Below are 21,802 nucleotides of genomic sequence, written 5' to 3'. Positions count from 1 at the left end.
TCTAATAAATACCTAATCATCTCAAAGTTTGTCTAATAGTATCAAGGATATTTTTTACTGCTAAAAAATAAAACCCCCAAAACTTTAAATGTGTAATAGAGGGAGGCCAAGCTGTTTCTCCTGATGACTTCATAACTATGAAATTGCTTTCCAGAGACACAAGGTGAGCCTTGACCTATGAATCAAAGCATAAAGCCATCCTATTTATTCAGTCTTTTATCTGAATGACGTGAAAGGATCAATCAGGTAGAGGAGTGATTAAAGCTGTTTCTTTCTGTATATTTACCTAGAAGCAAAATCAATGAGCATCCCCAGTTAATAATAAAAAGTAATAAATGAATAAATAATCACATTTTTGAAGGAAGTATGTCTCTGCCTTGAGGTAGTTGTCTGTCAATTATTGATAGAGTGATTCCTGCACATGAATATTTTGAAGCCTATCTTTAATGCTCAAATTACAATGAAAACTTTTCCATTTACTTTTGAATAAGCAACTGTCTTTTTTTTTTTTGTCTCAACATTATTTGTGTAATAAAGGTCTTAAAGAAGAGCGAGGAGATCAAAGCTTATTGAACTTGTAAAACAAAATAGCCCAAAATGTTACCACTGAAAAGTCTCATTACCATGTCAGTCATGTGAAGAAGTGAACTCTACTTCCAAAAAACTCTTCTTTTCCCTGGTGTGTGACTGATTTTTAACATGAGCTCAGTGAAATTTTTACTATAATCAAAACTAAATGTAATTCATCTCTGCAGGAAAAGATCAGGACCATTATAGAACAGTAGAAAAGGTGAAAATGTGTAGCAATAGTTATATGGGGTTCCTTTTCCCCCTCTATGTTCATGTATTATAAATTGATCCATTATAAGTTTTGTGTATTACTCTAATAAACAGTGACCTATGCTACAGATAGAAAAAACTTCCACATATTATATATGTTAAAGGCAGCAATGTAAAGCCAGGTAAGTTCCTGATCGTGATTCAGAATACAAGAGAATACTTTGAGATCTTGATTTCATAATGATTCAGACCTGAAATATATTATCATGAAAACACTTTTAAAAACTCCAACATATCAACTTGAGATTTTAGCATAACATTAAGTCATGTCTCATTTTTCCTGGTCTTGATGATTAGATGACTCTACTGTTTTTATCTTGATATTATCTAAAATGCTTAAATTGTGTAGAATTCATAGATGTCGTTGTTGCAAAATTTAATGGATACCGAGGATATAGCAGAAATAATTAGGCATGTTCCACTTCAGGAAATTCACTCCCTAGTGGCTTATGGCAAACCATGATTCTGGAAACTAATTGGGGTTGAAATAAAGTCTTCAGTATCTGCAAATTCCTTACAGCCTTCTCAGTCATGGGTATGATTAATGATTAAATCATATATGATTTGCAATTAGATATTACAATAAAATTTTATTGAATATAGATATTTTTCCTGAGAAAGTAAATATTAAAGTCATTTTAAAATATTTCAGAAGAAAAGTAATAGATATCAAAATAAAGGAAACTACAGAAAAATTGAATATGGCATTTTGACTGTTTAGTCTGATCCTTATCCATCAGTGAAGGGATATCCTCTTGGGATTTTATATTTTGCATATGCAGTATTTCAGTGAGCTAGGAAACAAAGATTTAAGACTGAGAGTTTAAGTGCAAGAATGTTAGTTTCATCTACGAAAGTATATGTCATATGAACTGAAAAAGGAAGAGAACAGAGAATAAATATATCTGGGGGTTCCCACACTGTTCAGAGAAAGCAATGATTAACTTTATAATTTGCTGATTTTAGAGACAGACACAGGTAGTAGGAAAATGGATATAGAAGGAAATCAAAAGAAGATAGAATTTTAAAACCTCAGTTGGAGGAATAGGATATATAAGGCAAGATAACAATTAATGGTGTTAAATAAATACTATGGAGTTAGAAGTAGGATGGCACAGAGAAAAAATTAGATTTGTGAATGAAGTTACTGGGATTTTAAGTAGGCAGGTAAAATTAGAAGGATTCCACTTTATTGAGGACTGATCATGAATGAGGAAAATGGAAATAGTATTGTTTCTTTAAGAGCTTAGAAAGAACAGAAAGAAGAATGTAGGGTAAACTCAGGGAGAAGGCAGATTATTATTCTGTTTTTAGCATGAGAGACTTTTGAAAATGTTTGTGGACAGGAGGATCAAAGAAGAGAGAAAATTTGAAGATGGGAAAAATGAACTGTTTAATAATATGAAGTCTAGTAGGAGGTGAAAGAGAAGCATTCCAGTTTACAGGTGAATAGATGGGGAAGTAAACAGCATCTGAGTCAGAAAGCAAATCTAAACATTTATTCAGTTCTTATTTTGCCAGGGACTGCATACAAATACTTAGGAAGTCCAACTTCATTTAAACACCTGTTTTCCTCACTATCCTCTAAGGTAATAAAATGCTATTGCTCAATGTTTTTGTTTTTTTTTTTTTTTTTAATACTTGTTTTAGAAATGACTGGCTTCAAGAAGAAAGTTGCTCAATCTCAAACTTTTCCACCAATAATTCACTCAAATCCATTGCTCACTCTTTTTTTGTCAATCAGCCAATATTTATTAAACACCTGTCATGTGTCAGACACTATTTCTGGCACAGTGAAGTAGAAGGTGAAGAAAATTGATGATCTTACATTTCAGTGATCTTATATGCCAGATAGACCAGATAAATAACATATTTGTGGGGAAAAGAAAGTAATATAATATTCTGGCTTTGAGAATTGTTATGAGGAGGAGACGATGTAATATCGTCAGTGGCTGTAGAGCTATATTCATTCAGTTTTCCAAAAGTATGTTCTCTGAGAAGACACTTGATTGGAAACCTGAGTATAAGATCTGAGTATAAAGCATTTAATTTTGGAAATAGAGCACTTATAGAAGAAACAACCTATCAAGTGTGATTATTAGAGAAGAATAAAAGAAATGCTTGGAGTATTCAAAAAACAAAAAGTCAGAGTTGCTGCAATATATACACAATACTAGAGTTAATTTAAAGGGAGAGAATTTGAATCTTAGGTTGGCATCACAACATGTTGAATATTAGCAGAGAGAACCAGTCAGATTGGAGATATTTTTGAAGCTAGAGAAGATCTAGAGGAATCAAAGATGACTCCAGTTTTTAGCCATACCACTGGATAGATCAGTGGTTACACTTGAGAATTAGGTGAGCTGGAGAAGACATTAATCGTCTGTATTTTGGTGGAAGATTTTTTTAATAGAAATAAATAGTACTTTTGGGACATGGTAATTTGAAGATACTTATAAATGATAAATACAATGAAAATAATATGGGGGCAGAATTTTGGTGACTACTGGGGTGGGAATGCCAGCAAAGAAGACTGAGAAGGAATAGTGAGATCAGAAAAAAAAAAAAATCAAGTATACAGTGTCCTAGAAGACAAAGAAAAGAATGTTTCTGGAGGGAGAGTTAGAGATGATAATCCTTTCAAATGTTACTGAGATATTTACAAAAATGAAGGCTTTTAGGGCAGTGAAACTACTCTGTATGATACTACAATGGCTGATACGTGTCATTATACATCTATCCAATTCCCTGGACTGAACAACATCAAGAGTGAACAGAAATATAAACTCTGCACTTATGGAAGTGGCAAAGTAGGCTCATTAGTTTTAACAATGAACCGCTGGGGGTGGGGGTGATGTTGATAATGAAGAAGGCTATGCATGCATGGGATCAGAGACAATATGGGAAATCCCTGTACCTTTTGATCTATATTGCTGTGAACCTAAATCTCCTCTGAAAAATAGCCTATTAAAAAATGAACACAAGACATTAGCTTAAGCATGAAGACGCCCACCTGCAACTTGTTTCAGTAAAACTATGTGGAAGAAGTCTTACTTGAAGATAGAAAAGGAAAAAGCAAACTGCAAATAGAGAATATAAATATATCATTTTTAAAATACTACTATGAGATGGATATAGTTTGACAGAGTTATCAAGCACATACCCAGTTATGATAGACATTTTCTGAAAACTAAATGTATTTCTTTGGTATTTGCCTGAATGGAAACTTTCTATAAAGTAGAAGTGAGTGTGTATGTGGCTTTAAAATATTAATCACAGCAGATTTCCACAGAGCACTTAATGTGTGCCAGATACTACTACTCAAAATGGCTAGGTCCTCTTATCAGTTTTGTTAATTGTTCACTATTTTGCCAAGGAGAAAATTAATATATAGAAATTGGAATAACGGAGAGTAGAAACAGTTTACAATCTGAGACAAGAACACAAACAAGAAAAGATGGAGAGAGTATCCATTTATTATATCCAACGTGTTCCGGGAGTCAGAATGAGAGTGGGTGCTGAGAAGTGCATCTGACCCATTGCCGAGAGACTGGGACTAAAGAACAGATCTTGAAATTTGCACCATCAAGTAAATTGAGGTTGCCATAGCCAAGCAAGAAGAAGGGATTCTAGAATGATCAATACAAAGATGGTACTTTGTATTGCAACAGGAATGAAAGTAGGGGGGTAAGAAAAGATATTGCTAAAAAGGAGGTGCAGGAATTGAGAGCAGGGCTGACAGTTGATATGTAGAAACTTTTGGGTTGTTACCTTTTTAAATGCTCCTACATGCATTACCTGAGTAAGACAGGCTCTCTAAAAGTGAGTGGCCAGGTTACATTGGACTGAAAAATATGAAGCAGAAATACATGAGTGATATAAGAAAGCTACAAAGTGTTATGGAGTTTACAAAAGTGAAGCAGTGTATGGAAGAGGAGAAAAGTTTTCACAGAAGAATTACCAGTTAAAACAGGTCTTAAGAAATGCATGGGGGGATCCCTGGGTGGCGCAGCGGATTGGTGCCTGCCTTTGGCCCAGGGCGCGATCCTGGAGACCCGGGATCGAATCCCACATCGGGCTCCCGGTGCATGGAGCCTGCTTCTCCCTCTGCCTGTGTCTCTGCCTCTCTCTCTCTCTCTCTCTCTCTCTGTGACTGTCATAAATAAACAAAAATTTAAAAAAAATGCATGGGTATTTAATTAGTAATGATTCGGGGCAAGTGTATTATACATAGTGCATCTTTCGTATCTCAGAAAGCCATTCATTCATCCATTCATTCATGCAACATATATTTATTGACCTATTATGTGCACAGGGCTTTTAAAGTATTGTAAACTAGAGCACAAAAGAATAAATAATTATTCTGGTTGGTTATAAAACACCAACACAATTTATAAGCATTACATGAAAGTCAAAGCCTCACAGCAGATATCCAAATGATTATTTCAGACTTAAAAATCATATCTTAGGGAAGTTGGTGCAGTAACATATAGAGCATAGTTTACACTGAAGAACGTAGAACAATGTATATATGTAGAGAAATACATTTATTAGAAATACATTTATTGTATAGATATAGTCAATATTTGTATGTACTTTAAAATACTTTTAATGTATTCAGTTCTCCGAAAAAGTGTCTTACCTGCCCTATGCTTCTCTTTATATATAAATATGATTAAATATGTAGCATAATTTAAAATTGCTCAATTTAACAAAACATCTATTTACATAGTAATCATTTCACATAAATGCATGCCTTTTATTGGGACTCTAGACATTAAGTCTACTTACTACATCCTCCTACGACATTTGAAATTGATTAATTTCATCTGAGGTTTAGAAACAAGTTTATTGAATTATTTTCATTGTATTCGGTGTTTAATGACTCTAATTTTTGTAAAATTAGATTGTTTAATAATCCACAAACAAGATTCACACTGCATTACAGATTTATTTACTTTTTGTTTCCATTTTACTTAACAAGGTGCTTTAACTATTTATTCTATTTAATCATGTCTTTGATTACTGGTGTTTTGTCATCTTATATTTAGGCATATACATTACACGCTCTAATTTTTCTTCATTGATAAAAGGATTCTAACTTACACTGATAAACAGATTTAATTTTTAACTAAGTAGGATCATTTAATTTCTTTCCGCTTCCAGGCAAAATATCAGGATTTATATTTAAGTACTTGAAATTGATTTTATATCTATCTAAGTTTATCTTTTCCATAAAATGGTTTATTTCAAGAAATAAATCATATCATTAACTGCCTTTACACTCCTTCAGTTTTCTCACTTAGGGCAACTTAACCTCCAAATGCTGAACTCTGGCCATTGTCTGTGGATTCAAAACTATTGTTCAAAATAGTATTTTTTCAAAATTATTAAATTTATATTTTCATCTAATCCTTTCATTCTACCAACTAGACCATAGCCATGATCAAACAACCTGGCCCCTACTTTGTATTCAGTTTCTGGTAACACTGTCTTATGTTATTGCCGTTTGCCTAAATACTTGATGTGACCCAATTCCTTCAGCAGGAGATATTCCTTCTCAACATCTGACCTGCCACAATCTTGTATGCTGTAACTGCTCCCTACCTGGGACACATCTACCATTGATCTTTGCTATTTCACTGTGTCTCTTATCTCTCCTTTGCACAATACAAAAAAATAGAGATAAGAACAGTAGCAAAGAATATTAACATATTACTTAGAAATATACTATAAAAAAACATGGGAACTCTTTTCTCAAGCTGAAGGGAAATGACCCAAGGTGGTATGAATTTAATTTATAAACTTATAGAAAAGAATTAAGAACACTGTAAATGAAAAATATGTTAATATATATACACACACACATATATACATCTGTAGATAAATTTTAAGGCATAACTATTAAAGAAAAATCATAATTTTTAAAAAGATCTTATTTATTTATTTATGAGAGACACAGAAAGACAGGCAGAGACATAGACAGAGGGAGAAGCAGGCTCCCCAAGAGGAGCCTGATGCGGGACTCGATCCCAGAGTCCTGGGATCACAACCTGAGCCAAAGGCAGATGCTCAACCACTGAGCCACCCAAGTGCCTCAGAAAAATCACAGTATTAACTCTAAATAATATTAACTCTAAATAGGATGAAATCATTTGGAGTAGATAATCCAATGTATGGTATGACTAAGAATTAGAAAAACACTAGTGTAAACCAGTGCCTCTTTCTCTTTAGAAAAGTTGAGGTCATTTGGCAACCCAGCATTCTCTGGAGAGGTTAAGCTTGCTAGTATATGAAGTATATTTTCATAATTTTTGACATAATTTTTACTTTATCATATTTGACAGCACTTAATAATTAAAGACACCATATTTTGACCTGGAATTCTTAAGGCAGTTGTATAAAGTGACACGTTTGTTTCTACTGAGTGTAAGAATTCATCTTGATTGCTGATTTGCCTTTTATATCATTTGATATTTTAGAATCTTGACATATTTGTAAGTTTAAGTAAAAAAAATGTGCTGATGTGGAAAGATATATAAGAATAGGGTTTGCTTTTCAACTTTGTTTTTGATCTGAGGAAAAATAAAGAGTCTGAAGTTTAAAAGATAAACTTATACCTCCCAGGTGTGCTAATTATAGAACGAAAAAAGTAGGTAATTTTCTGCTGTTTAAAATATTTCGTAACAAATTCTCAGGACAAATTAATTGATGAAATTTTAAGGATTATTTGGAAAATAAAGGTTATGGAAATGACTTTCATACTTATATGAATAAAATTAAAAATTTGTTAGTTTTTCAATAAACTTTAATTTTTAGAACAGATTTTGATTTATAGAAAAATTCAGAAGTTATTACAGAGTGCTTCCATATACCCCCTCGGTCTTCTCTATTATTAATATTTTACAAAATAGGATACATTTGTCACATAATGAACAAAGATTGATGTATTATTATTAACTAAAGTATCTAGTTTTTTTCAGATTAACTTAGTTTTTACCTAATGTCTTTTTTTCTCTTCCAGGATCCTATCTAATACACAATGGGATTCAATAAATATTAAACAGTGTTAATATAGAACAATGTTAACATACATTAATTTGATCACTGTTCTCAAATATTTATGAAGCTCCTACTATACACGAAATGCCATTAGAAAATAAGCAAAAGAATCTTTCTCAGTACAAATCTTTCTCTGGAGGAACTGATGCCCATCAAATCATAGAATGGATGCATCTACATGAGATATTTTACAGCATTGAGTCCAACACTCACATTTAGAGACCAGGAAATTAAAGACCAGTGAATTAAAGAACAAATGTCAGAATCTCCAAATCCTGGGCCTTGGCATAGCAGAAGAAAAAAGACATATTAAAAAATATAGTAAAAACCAAACTGTGATACAAGGGTTAATGTTTATATGTTATCACAAAGTACTAATAATGCTATGTGTGTATAAAACTTTATTTCTGTAAAGTGACTCAAAATCCACTTCTATATTATTTTGAAATTACTACTTTGGTACCCAAAGTGATGTCTTTGGTGTTAATAGAGATCAAGATGCTCACCAGAACTTGAAATATGTTCACATTATCTAGTTGTTTAAAGAAATAAGTCAGCTTGATGTGCCACATTAGCTTCCCACTAGAAAATCTTGTTTTTTGTCTCTGAAGCTTTCTCCCTATACATAGCTCCTGTCAAAATATTTCACATGTAATCACAAAAGTTTGGCCAAATATCTCATACCTGTCTTCACTGTTTCTGTTCCAAATAGTTGCTAGTAACACTCATCAAATATTGAATAAGCAATATGCTAGAAAAATCGCAACACCTTTAGTAATCACCTGTTTCAAATAGCGTGGTCCCAAAATAGCAGTTAGTAGAATATGTGTAATTTTATAACTAGTGTGCTTGGCAGTAATACTAAAGTCAACATTTGGTAATAAAGTCATTTCTGGCAATATGTGTTATTTTTTATCAAAGACAATACATTTATCATGTCTGAAGGAATTCTCACAAACCATACATCGGGACAGAAAATATGTAAGACTATGGAAGGCACCTTTATATATGGCTCTTAATAATTAATTTTTATCACTCTTCATTAAATAAATTGTTCCTCAGATGTTCTTCTCTTAAAGTCATTTGGCTCCCTTGGGGTAAAGAGAAAATGGCAGAATGGATCCAGGAAGGCAGTTTTGGAGCAGATGCATCTCTTGTTCCCCGCAGCCTCTTCCTTCTTGGAAGAGCTTTCATCAGTGATTTGGCTTTAAGGATAAGAGGCTGCCCCTCAGGAATGTGTCCGTGCTGCAAAGAGAATACTCTGTAACCACAGTACTTAGGGTCGCTAAGTAACACAGAAGAAAAAAGAGATGCATCTGTCTCAGTGAATCCCTTGTGACCACCATATTATGACTGTATAGGCGACATGGTGTTGAACATGCTGTGTAGATAAAGCCCTGTTTCAAGAGAAGGAGGATCAACTATGTAAAAGGATGATACCGGGTCAAATAATAAAGGCTGAACAATGTCCTTTGGATTTATGGACATGGAAAACTGTAGAAGCAGTGACTTGGTGGTGTGGTTGGAGGAGCTTGGGGGGTGACTTGATTCAAACCTGACCTCTTGAATGCAGAATGTTCTGTCAAGAATGTTCTCTCTTTAGAGAGAGGATCATACCATAAGAATGCCATGTTTTCTTTTCCATTTTGGACACTTAAATGGCAAAGGAAGCACTGCAGTTGATCGCAGGAAATTAAATTAATATTCTGTGGTATACTATAAAAAGTGAAATTTTGCCATGTTTTTAAATAAATAAATCATGTATTTTATAAGTTAAAAAAGTCATCTTCCTGGTATTATTAGCCTTGTTAGAGTGTACTGGGCCTAGTGACCTGCTTCTATTGAAAAGAATATGCTAAGTGTGGCGTGATATCACTCCCATAATCATGTTATAAAGCTCTGTGACTCCTGCTTGCTAGCCTTCTCTTTCTGATGGCAATCTCCCTTGTCTTGCATACTGTGATTTGCATATTGCATATTGCTCTATAGAGAGGTCTGTGTGGCAGGGAACTGAGGGAAGTTTCCATACAACAGCCTGTGATAGGCTGACATCTCAGCGTGAAAACAGGAGGAGCTAAATCCTGACAATGGTCAGATGACTAGGCTGTAAGGTGGAATCAATCTAACCTTTTGATGACTCCAGCTAAACTGCTCTCAGAGTCATGGTTCACAGAAGCTAGGAGGTCATACATGTGTATTGTTTTATACCTGTAATTTTGGGGGTAATTTGTTTCACAACAGTAAATAACTAATAAATTGTCCTAATGAAAATACGTATTCGAGTGACAATGCTCATCATGATGTGCCATGATAAAATTGGTTTCCAAATTATTATTACCATGGAATAAATTGCCTTTCTCTATGTCACTATTTCAGGAATCAGGAAAAGAATCAAGGTATAAAAAATTGAGTTGACAAATATCTTCTTTCTAAGGGGCATTTCCATTTAAAAAGAAAAAGCTAATAGGAAAGACAATTTAATTTCAATAAATATCATTTAAAATTAAATTGCATTGAAAGGCACCTTCCAAGAACCAGCCCACCAACCCTGATTGTGAGATATAAATGTACCTTGAATTTTTACTAGGGAGTAAAATGATTCTTGGAAGATGACAAAGGTTCTCTTCACTACGACAATGCCCATCTGCAAGTTATTTCAAGGTTCTGAATTCTCATCTCAGCAGAAAATTAATTACAAGAATATCTCAGCTTTTAATGGATTTTAAATGATCTAAAAACTCTCTTGTATTTTTAATATATAATTCTTTTATATTAATAGCAGAACAGATATGAGGAATAAACTTTATGAAGCATACAGCACATCAATAACTCTCCATGTATTTGAAGTCTTTTGCTTACATTTTTTAATGTATGCTCTGAATAAGATTAATTTTCTCCTAAGAAGCCTTTGCAATCTAGCTGAAAATACTTAATAGAAATTTGTGTAATTTCTTTAGAATGAATGCTGGCTAATTTTCCTATTCTTGCTTGTTTAGCATAACTCTTTTTGTTCAAAATGTATCTGAAAGTCATTTCCATAGCTATAATACAAATATTTTCAAGCATAAGATAATGTTTTGTTTGGTAATCAAAATGGCAAAATGATTCTAATCAGTGGCAGTATTATATACAAAAGTTCCAAATAAGTTATGAGACACAAGAAACCATTGAGGAGTGTTTACATTTATAACGATTTGGTAAAAATGTATTTTTTGTTAGATGTTGCAAAACTGCAACATTATACCAATGACATATTTCACCAAAAGTAGACAAAAATATCATTTAAAGAAATAATCAACTGTATAATCTGACCATGGGTCAACTGTACCTTACTTTTAGTATCCAATAAAATAAAGATAATATCATAATATAATAATAGCTATCTCAAAGGATTCTTGTAAGGAATAAATGAGTTACTGTAAGTACAGTGTCTCAAAAGTGCTTGGCACATATAAAGTGCCATATATGTATTATCCATTATTTTTTTATCATTTCGAGTAGTACAAATATGGCAAGGAAAATAGAATTGTGTTGTTTGCTGCAAATATGCATTCAGATATATTAGCTATGAAATGATGTAACAAATCAAAATTTTATATGCTGCTCTAAGTACAACTTGTTGTATGATTAATTTAGAGTAAGAAGCTCAGTCTCCAAGTGAATATATTCAGGTTATGATTTCATGGGGTGTGAGACATGGGGCTTAATGCTCAGCGGGAAGTCAGATTGGGGATTCACTACCTCTGCCTCACCTCACTCACATGCACGCTCACTCTCTCTCTCTAAAATAAAGTAAGTAAATATTTGAAGACTGACCTTGAAATTTAGGCTCATGCAGAACCCTGTACGCCAAGTAGATTCTATACTTGCCATCAGTTAAATTCAACTTACTATGGAAATAAAGTGCTGAAAACGACTGTTTTTTGAAATTCCAAGTTGTATAATAGAATGCAGTTACCCTTACAATAGTATATTACTATATGATATATTAAATAGCTGTGATGCTCTCTCTACAAGAATACCTTAAATTTATTAAGAAAGCTAGAATTTTATATTGCCAATTAGAAATGATAGAACACAGTTTTTATTTTGGTATATTTTTAGAACCATGTGAAAAGTAAGTTATTAACTCATTAGAAGTAAATTATTGGGTTATGACATTTTGTAATTGCTTAAGTATTTATTTTTAAAAATAAGGTAACACAATATAAGTGAATTTCACATATTAAATATTATATAAAGTGCAAGGAATAATCACTAATACATGTTTTATGACTTCTTAGTAAAACACAAAATTATGCTAAATTATAACTTGTGTGAAATATTCTACTTCAGTTCTGGAGAAACTTCTACTAGTACAATATTTCCTCCTTATCCATGTGGGATATGTTCCAAGACTCCCAGTGGATACCTGAAACCACAGGTAGTACCAAATCCTACATATACTGTTTTTCCTATACATTCATACCTACAATAAAGTGTAATTTATAAATTATCACAGTAAAAGATAAACAAATAATAAAATTGAACTATTATGAAAGTATACTGTAATAAGTGTTAGGGGAATCTGGTTTCCTCTTAGAAGATCGTGTACTGTGCTCACCCTTCTTCTTGTGATGATGTGAGAGGATAAAATCCCAACATGATGAGATGAAATGAAGTGAATGACGTGGCTCTTGGGATGTAGTGTTAGGCTACTTTTGACCTGACCATATCTCAGTAGGTGGATCATCTGCTTTTGAAGAGAGCATGGTTGACAGTGGTTAACTACAACTGTGAAAAGCAAAACCACAAATAAGGGAGGACCACTGTATTCATGAATTCTTCTAAAAGACACATTTGTTTCATATCAACTCAGATATGTTGCTATTATATTACTATATACATGTATACCCTGAATGTAAAAAGTGAGTATATACATAATGCTAATTAAGAAATCCTGTCTTTGGGATCCCTGGGTAGCTCAGCAGTTTGGCGCCTGCCTTTGGCCCAGGGCTTGGTCCTGGAGTCTCGGGATCGAGTCCCATATTGGGCTCCTTGCAGAGAGCCTGATTATCCCTCTGCCTGTGTCTCTGCCTCTCTCTCTCTCTCTCTCTCTCTCTCATAAATAAATAAAATCTTAAAAAAAGAGAATGATTAAAAAAAAAAATCCTGTCATGAGGGATGCCTGGGTGGCTCAGTTGGTTTAGTGCCAGGCTCTTGATTTTGGCTTAGGTCATGATCTCAAGAGTCCTGAGATCAAGCCCCGCTTCTGCTCCATGCTTAACAGGGAGTCTACTTGAGATCGTCTCTCTCCCTCTCCTTCTGCTCCTTCTCTGCTTTCTCTCTCTAAAATCAATCAATCAATCATTTAAAATATGTAAAAAAAATAAAATAAAATAAAAAATCCTGTCATGAATTAACTGTATTATCAAATAACACTAAGAAATTAAGCCTTTCTAACTTGGATTGAATTTCTTTTTTCAAGCAGATGCATTCACTTATAACCATTTCCATCATTCATTATATCTTGACTCAGTGTAATAGAAGACCTTGGTCACTTTTTGCTAACCACAATACTGGACATATGTTTTGTCTTCTCAGCATACATACATTATGTTTCTCTATTGGAAATACTCCCGTTTTCCTTTCCAAAGCCACCAAACCCTATTTTCCTCATGATTCAAGGATCAGAAGGTGATCCAGCAAGATTCAATATATGGAGATTCTGCAATATGGAGAAAGAGAACCCTTGTTTCTGTTTGTAGCTTTGAAATGAAGAGGACAGAGATTCGGAGATCATCTTGCCAACTTGGAATAGAGGAGGCCTCTGCCTACTTGAGGCTAAAAGCGATATAAGTAAAAGTAAACCTAAGATTTGAGAAAATGCAGTTCCTGCAGACAAATTTGAACTCTTGGAACCTGTCATTCCTAAAGCTGAAACCCTATGTTTTCCTTTCAATGAACCTACAAATTTGCAGTTTGATTTCTGTTTTTATTGCCACAAAAGAAGAGTCATAAATAGTTCAGAAATACTGCTTACTAAAGTATCTTTTAAACAGAAATGTTTTATAAAAAGGAAAACTCAAATTCTCTTCAATATGAATTCTTTGAGAAGAAACTAGATCAATTAAGTCTTTATGTATTAGAAGCCTTCTAATTCTATGCCATGATAGATACAAGTGAACTTGGTTTTTCAATTTGTGGATCACAGTGTGGTTATAATTTCAACCACAATATCTTTGAAAATCTAATTGGTTTCAATTAAGATAAGTTACTATAAGCTATTTCCACTGCATAGATGAAACTGAGAAAAACTGACAAGTTTCTTCAATCAAATACTTAAAAAACCATCCATAAAATAAATCAGTCTCAGCTACATCTTCTGATTTGGGTTTTATATCAGGTTTTCAAGGAATATTAATATAGTGATAGGGAGTGTCCAGCTATGCAACTGGAAGACTTAGAGGCAAATCTTATAAACCATGTGAATTTGAACAACTTTCTTCACACTCAGAAGTTTTAGAGTTTTTTTATGTATAGTGACATTATTTAATATCAAGAGTGGTAGCTGTGATTGAGACTGTACATGCAAGAATATTTTATAAACTGTTGAATTCTATATGAATGCCACACTACATGCATACATATATTCTATGTGTGTGAACATATGTATGTTAGGTATATGAGTACGGACACAATTAGTTTTTATAGAATCCTAGAAATTTTTTCTAGATTGTGTGAAGAAATTATATACTGTGGGATTTAGGAGCACTGTCTCTGTAGCCACACATTCTGGGTTCATGTCACATCTCTGCCACTTACTATGTATATAACTTTGGGCAAGTTTATCTTCTTAGGGCCCCCTTCCCTCATATGGAAATAATTTTCATTAATAATTTAATTAATACACATATAAAGCTTAGAATAGTTAGACCTTTGCTTAATGTATGATTAGAGCTCTACTACTATTAGCTTTTAGTTTGAACAATTATTAGGTAATTCTCTGTTGTGGTTTGCTCAGCCCTTGACTCAGATTCAATTTTCTCAGATATGGCCCTCTTAGGATTTTCCATTCTCTGTAATCTGGACAATATTCGTATACTTCTTCCATTTTCAGAATGCTGAAAATGTCAGGCATGACATCAAGGCAGAGAGCCCAGAGAAAACAAGTTGTCACATTCTTGCCCCTGGAAACAATCAAGTTTCTTAGATAGGTGACAACTTCCCCTTTGGGTGACATCAGTGGGCAACATATATTACATTTGCTTGTTTATCACTGGGTTTTCCCTGGTAGATGATGAGTTCCTTAAGGGCATGAGTCTTTCTAAATTTATCAGAGCAAACACAGGGTCTTTTAAGCTACAGAAGAGGAGTCAGAGGATTATAAAAAGGAGACAGACAAGGTGAGGAAGAAAAAACTAGGAGGGGGAAGTGGAAATTGTAGAAATTTACACTTGTTCATAAAGAATTGGAACTGGAATGAAAAAAAAAAAAGGCAAGACATATTCTGACATTGATAATTCCCCAAAGGACTGAGGCAGAGTGTATAAAAAGGTAGCAATAAATTAAAGGTGTAGTGGTGGTGACATTAATAGTAACAGTAGAAACGGTTGGTGTCAATTTAAAAGGACTATTGTTTCTTAATCTCTAAGGTTATTGGTGGTCTTGCTAACACTCAGATATGTTTAAAGCAATTGTAGCTTCTTCCCACTGCTCCAGAAAACAGCAGAAATATTTGAAATTGTGCAAGAAAAGTAAAAATTTATTTAATCTTAGTGAAACTTTGGTGGTGTCAACAAAGGAAAAAATTTGACAGACGATATTTACCTTAAGGTATATGGGAGCTATTATCTATCTATCTATCTATCTATCTATCTATCTATCTATCATCTATCTATCTATCATCTATCATCTATCTATCTATCTATCTTCTATCATCTATCATCTATCTATGTATATATATACACACATATATAAATAAAACCAACAACAAACCTTGAAGTGAGTTTTGAAGTTAGAATGGCCAAGCTCGTCATATTTGAATTTTCTTGAAAAGATCTTCTGCAGTAAATAGGTATGAAAATTAACGATTGACAACACAGGTCAGAAAAACCAATGATTTTCTTGATGCTCTCAATGATAGATGAAGGAGAGAATCTGGTTCAAGACTCAGGAGTTAACAGTTTGGTATTTTTATGATACCAAAGCCTGAAGATCATGGTATCAAGATGTCATGACCATGAAGACAAAGTCTGTAAGAATAATCGTAGATTTAATGGCATTAGAAGTGTCCTGCTTATTCCCTTGATCCCTCAAAAATATTAAATCATTAAGCCATACAGGATATATTCAATTGTCTGCAACCAGTAGGGAAGAATGTTTTAGTGTCATAATGAAGATTCACAAGAAAGGTATTAAAATACTTTCTCCCTTGATATCTCTCTCTCTCTCTCTCTCAACCTCTCTCTCTCTCTTTACATACATATGTAAACAAGAAATACAATGGTAGAACGCTGGGGATGAGATAAACTATTTTTGACTACAATTTTATATTAAATTCTCCTATTTTCAATGGAATTATTTAATATATATAACAATTATTCTATCTAATAAAATGGGATATAATGCATAATGGAACATTTAATATATGAAACTAATTAATTACCACTTTTTGAATTTGATTCTAGTATTAAAACACATCAATGCTTAGTTATGAATCCATGAATACTTAAAACACAGAGGGTAACCAGTTATATATTTATGTATTAACATATGATCTTACATGATATTTTAGGATTGATAAGTAAAGTGTTAGACAATAAGACATTGGAGGGGCACCTGGGTGGCTCAGTAGTTGAGCATCTGCCTTTGGCTCAGGTTATGATCCTGGGGTCCTGGGATCCAGTCCCACACTGGGCTCCCTGCAGGGACCCTGCTTCTCCCTCCGCCTATGTCTCTGACTCTCTCTCTATGTCTCTCATGAATAAATAAATAAAATATTTTAAAAATATATTGGCACTTACCATATCATCACCATTTAAAAAAGAATGTCATGAAAATGACTTAGAGAAAGATACGAGTCTAGATACTAAAAAAAACCCAAAATGCTAAAAAATGTATTGTACAGAGTAAAATTAAGGCAACCGTGTGTCAACAGGAACAAATAAAGACATTTTTTGGGCTATATCTTACTAATTAAAAATTCACTGATCTGTATATATATGCCCTCATAAGAAAAACGTCAAGAACTAACAGATGTTGCAGGGTCATGGGGGGAGAGTCTGTAGAGTCTTTTCCCACCAGTGTCCTCACTCTCTGGCTCCTAGAGTTAGCCTGGTCATTTGTCATTGCTGAGGCTGCAATTCTGAATGGTGGGACCAGCTCTGGGCCTACTGGGTCCCTCTACCTCATTCCTCTGTGTGGTCCTGATGGTGCAGCAGACAAACTCCTAAAGCTCTGGCATGAATTTAAGAAGATTTTGCTTATGTATGGCATAGAAGCTGAATTCTTCCTCTACCACTGCAAATGAAGAGCCTGTTGCTCTCTCAGTAGTTAGCTATGGGATCTAGCAGCAGATCCATTAAATAGAAGAGCCATTGTCCAGGATCAGGAATGTCTATCTGGCCTTATTTTATTTATGGACCATCCCAACCACTCCTCCATCCACTCAGCTTTGCTCATTCTGTACTTGGAAGAATGCTGTGCTAACAGAAAAGATGAAAGGAGAACTTATGATGATGTTAAGTTTGCAAAATGTAGAGAAGACTACAAATCCAGGAGAAACAAAACTGCTACCTTCTGAAATTCTTCAGTCTTTCAATATGGCAAATGGTGATAGTTTCAGTGAAATGAAATCACATGGAAGGAAAGCTCAGTTTATTGTTTGTTTGTTTGTTTTGTTTTTCTGGGGACTACTTACAAACATTCCAAAACAGTGGTTTTGGATTTAGATGGTATTGATGCTACATCTCAGAGAAATCTCTGTGAAGAGGGTTTGTTAAAAAGTAAAGGTGTTTATTTCTGTGCTTTTAGGTCTTTTATCTCTGTGGTAAGGGTCTCTCTGGTTTCTTCTATGCTCTTTTCAAGTGTCACATGCGCTCCAATTGGCATTATCAATAAAAGCCAAACTATGGAGAGAGCCCAAATGTCCATTAACTGATAAATGGATAAAGAAGTTGTGGTATATATATATACACATACACACACATTGGAATATTATTTCACCATTAGAAAGAATGAAATCTTGCCATTTGCAACAATGTGGATGGAACTAGAGGGTATTATGCTAAGTGAGATAAGTTGGTCAGAGAAAGACTATACTGTATGATTTCATTCATGTGGAATATAAGAAACAAAACAGATGAACATAGGGGAAGGAAAACAAAAAGAGAGGGAAGCAAATTATGAGACTTTTAACTATGGAGAACAAACAAGGTTGCTAGAGGGGAAGTGGACAGAGGATGGACTAAATGGGTGCTGAGTATTAAGAAGTGCATTTGCTGTATTGAGCACCAGGTGTTATATATAAGTGATGGATCACTAAATTCTAGTACTGAAACCAATATTACACAAATGTTAACTAACTAGAATTTAAATAAAAACTTGAAGAAAAAAATAAAGGTGCCATTAACTCTACTTTTCAAATGGCTGTTCAAAGAGGTGTGGTATGGATGCATTGAGCTTTGGAAGCAGAAGCTCTGCATCAGCTTTAGAATCGATCCAGGTTATGAAGGCTCAGCAAGCTGTGAAAAGTGAAAGTGGAGAAGAGATACTGATCCCATTCCCAGACACACCTGTGGAAGTAGAACAGAATACAGAACTGCCTGACTACCTGCCTGAGAATTAGAGCCCCACAAGGAGCAGGACAAAGTAGTGTCCTAGGCTGACTCACATCTGGAAGGTAAAGTTACTGTCTGAGCAGAACTGCAAACTTTTTATCCAGATCATTTTATCGATGCCTTTGTTTGGTTTTCAAGAACTGTGTGAAACAACAAGGGGCCAGTTTTTCATTGTTGTGGTGAACTGTCAAGTGAAATTTGCAATAAGTTATCATGAAAATTTTTTAGGTTACATGATTGCCTATGCTGCACTTTACATTTTATTGGCCATTTAGTCCCACACGGTGGTAAGAAGGACATGCTACAGGTGGGGTTGCTTTGTTATAAAGGTCTTATAGAAAAGTGAAGGTATCTGTAACAGCATTTTTTGAAATAGAGTGTAAAATAATCTTAGGTAGCATATATTTTTTAAAGAAGAGAAATCATGTCCACTTCATTACTTCTATACATGGAATAGTATCTAGAACACAGAAGGTAGCTAATAAATATTTATTGTTTAAATACAATTATAGTATGAGTATTGGAATGCATTCATTGAAATAAGTAAATGCTTACTATGCACCCACTATTTTTCAGAATGATCAAGACTTAAAAAAATAAGAATGATCAAGACTTTTATAGGGATGCAAATGAAATGATTTAGTTTTAATGTAGGAGAAACTTGCATTTGGGCCAAAAGCACAATATATGCATAATACAATAGGAGGTATGATTTGAGAATTCTTACGGTATGTGATAATAAATCCCAGATTGGAGGAAGGAAGCAGAAATTTCTCCAGATATTTTAAATATAACACTTTTTTGTTACAAGTAATTAGGTAATTGAAAAATCCTGGAAATAGCTAGACAAGCAGAGCCTAGGCTTGTCCTTAAGGAGCAACTGCTGAACAATACCACCTAGAAGCTGGAGCAACATAGGAGCTTCTATATATGCACTAACCAGGAATGGTAGGAATTAGGAAGGATTGTTGAATTAAAAAATGCACCACTATAGGTGTGAACCCAAAATCGGAAAACCACTGACACGATAACAGCTGTCTGTCATCCATGAAGAGAGTGAGTGAACACTTGAACACTGTAGTAAAGAACCTAATATCATCAGTATTGACATTAGCAGGAGAATAGTATTCTCTCTTACATTCAGCACCTCGAATTTCAGTAAGCACCTCCAATTGGCACAGGTAAATAGACTACAAGAAAGTTGATTGATACCACAGACCAATCCACCAAATATACAACTTTCAGTTTTGATTTTTCATTTGCAAAAACCTTTCACCCATAGGTATACTGTCCAACAATAATGATAATAGTACAACAAATTTCTGTCAAACACATAATAGTCATCAGGGGGAGTTTATAAGCTTAACTTATTCATTCTGTGACATCAAAATATATAGATTTAATTATAGCAAATATATTGGCAATTCACATACACACAACTGTTACATTTGGAATGACTTGTTGTACTAGGCATTGTTTAAACAATTGGATCTCATTTTTAGAAAAGTAAGTACCAGTGTACTTACTACTTCCCAGGGACTATTCTTTGTGCTTAGGATATGTCATGGAACAAAAGATACAAAACTGCCACCCTGAAAGTGTAACTTTCAGTTGGCAGAAAGATTTAATGAATAATAAAATAAATAAGTGAAGTGCAAAATGTATTTGAAGATGATAATGTGAAAAAAAAGTAGAGTACAACACGAAATAAACTTGGGGGTGCAGAGGTAGGGCAGGGTTGCCGTGTTAAATAGGGTAGTAGGGTTTCTGGATAGGCCTTCCTGAGAAGATGAGGCTTCAGCAAAGTTAAGGGCTTGAGGGAGTTATTGAGACGAAGAGAATCCTAGATGGAGGAACAGGTCAAATAAACGTCTTACATGTTTGCAGACAAAGAAGAAGGCCTGGATGACTGCTGACTGCCCGGAAGAGAATTGGGGTAAGAAGGGAATTAGAATAGACAGCTGGCAGGGACCATTCTTGCTTTGTGTGCTTTGGCCTTTATTCTGAGTGAAATAGTTTCCTCCTCCTTCTTCTTCTTCTTTTTCTTCTTCTTCTTTTTCTTCTTCTTTTTCTTCTTCTTCTTCTTCTTCTTCTTCTTCTTCTTCTTCTTCTTCTTCTTCTTCTTTCTTCTCCTTCTCCTTCTCCTTCTCCTTCTCCTTCTTCTTCTTCTTCTTCTTCTTCTTCTTCTTCTTCTTCTTCTTCTTCTTCTTCTTCTTTACTAGAGAAATGGCCTATTTTCACAAACATTTTTTAGTAAGATTGCCTTTATTCCTGATAAAATCCTGGAGAATGTGGCTCAGATTTAAAGACTTACCTAGCAGAACACTGGACAAACTGGTCCACAGAGTGCTTTCCAAAGGAAATTTCCACTTATACCTGTGTGTGAGGAAGCAAATAGGATGCATATTCTTTCTGGGAGACTAGACACACAGATTATAAGAAAAAATGAAAAAGAGAGTGTGGGAATGAGGAGGTAGCATCTTGAGAAGTAGTTTCTTTCCAAATTTTCTAATCAGATGAAAGAAGTGAATGAGGGGTACAGATCAATTTGGAGTATTTTGTGGGGAATTCACCCAAATAGGAGAGAACATCAGGGCTGAGAAAGAAATATATTTTGTCCAGCAACTCCATTCTTGTCTGCATTTCTGCCACCAAATAAGGAGTTTATTCTGTTGGGAAGACCTGAGGTTATTCGGTTGAGTTAGTCATTCTAATTCAAGTGAATGCTACATGGCCATTTGGCCATGCACCTAAACTCCATCTTTGAGTTCAGGTTTAATCAATAATGATTGTTTAATCTATATTAATCTGACTTTTCATTCCTTGGTCACTTATACATTGGGATGAGGTATTACTCAGTAATCATTGAAATCTTAACCAAATGAAAGCATGAATGATCAAAAGGGGGGGGGGGCAGAAAGTGTCATTTGAAAGAGAAAAGAAGGAAGTTTTCCTATCCTTCAATAAGAAAGCTCTCCAGATTAGGACATTATTGTTAACTCATGGGAGGCATTTGGGTTCCATGGATACAACATTTTCATTGAGTTCTCCAAGACCGTGGCATTTGAATTTTCCCAACA

At 34.2% G+C, this 21,802-nt stretch overlaps 1 pseudogene; it reads left to right on the top strand.

The window, feature by feature from the left end:
• The first annotated feature begins 9,010 nt into the window (after positions 1–9,010).
• Positions 9,011–18,905, top strand: LOC112653554 (armadillo repeat-containing protein 1-like; annotated as a pseudogene).
• The last annotated feature ends 2,897 nt before the right edge of the window (positions 18,906–21,802 follow it).

The sequence above is a fragment of the Canis lupus genome, chromosome 3 (assembly GCF_003254725.2).
Source record: "Canis lupus dingo isolate Sandy chromosome 3, ASM325472v2, whole genome shotgun sequence".
In the NCBI taxonomy this organism is placed as follows: domain Eukaryota; kingdom Metazoa; phylum Chordata; class Mammalia; order Carnivora; family Canidae; genus Canis; species Canis lupus.
This window is presented reverse-complemented; position numbering and strand designations above follow the sequence as displayed.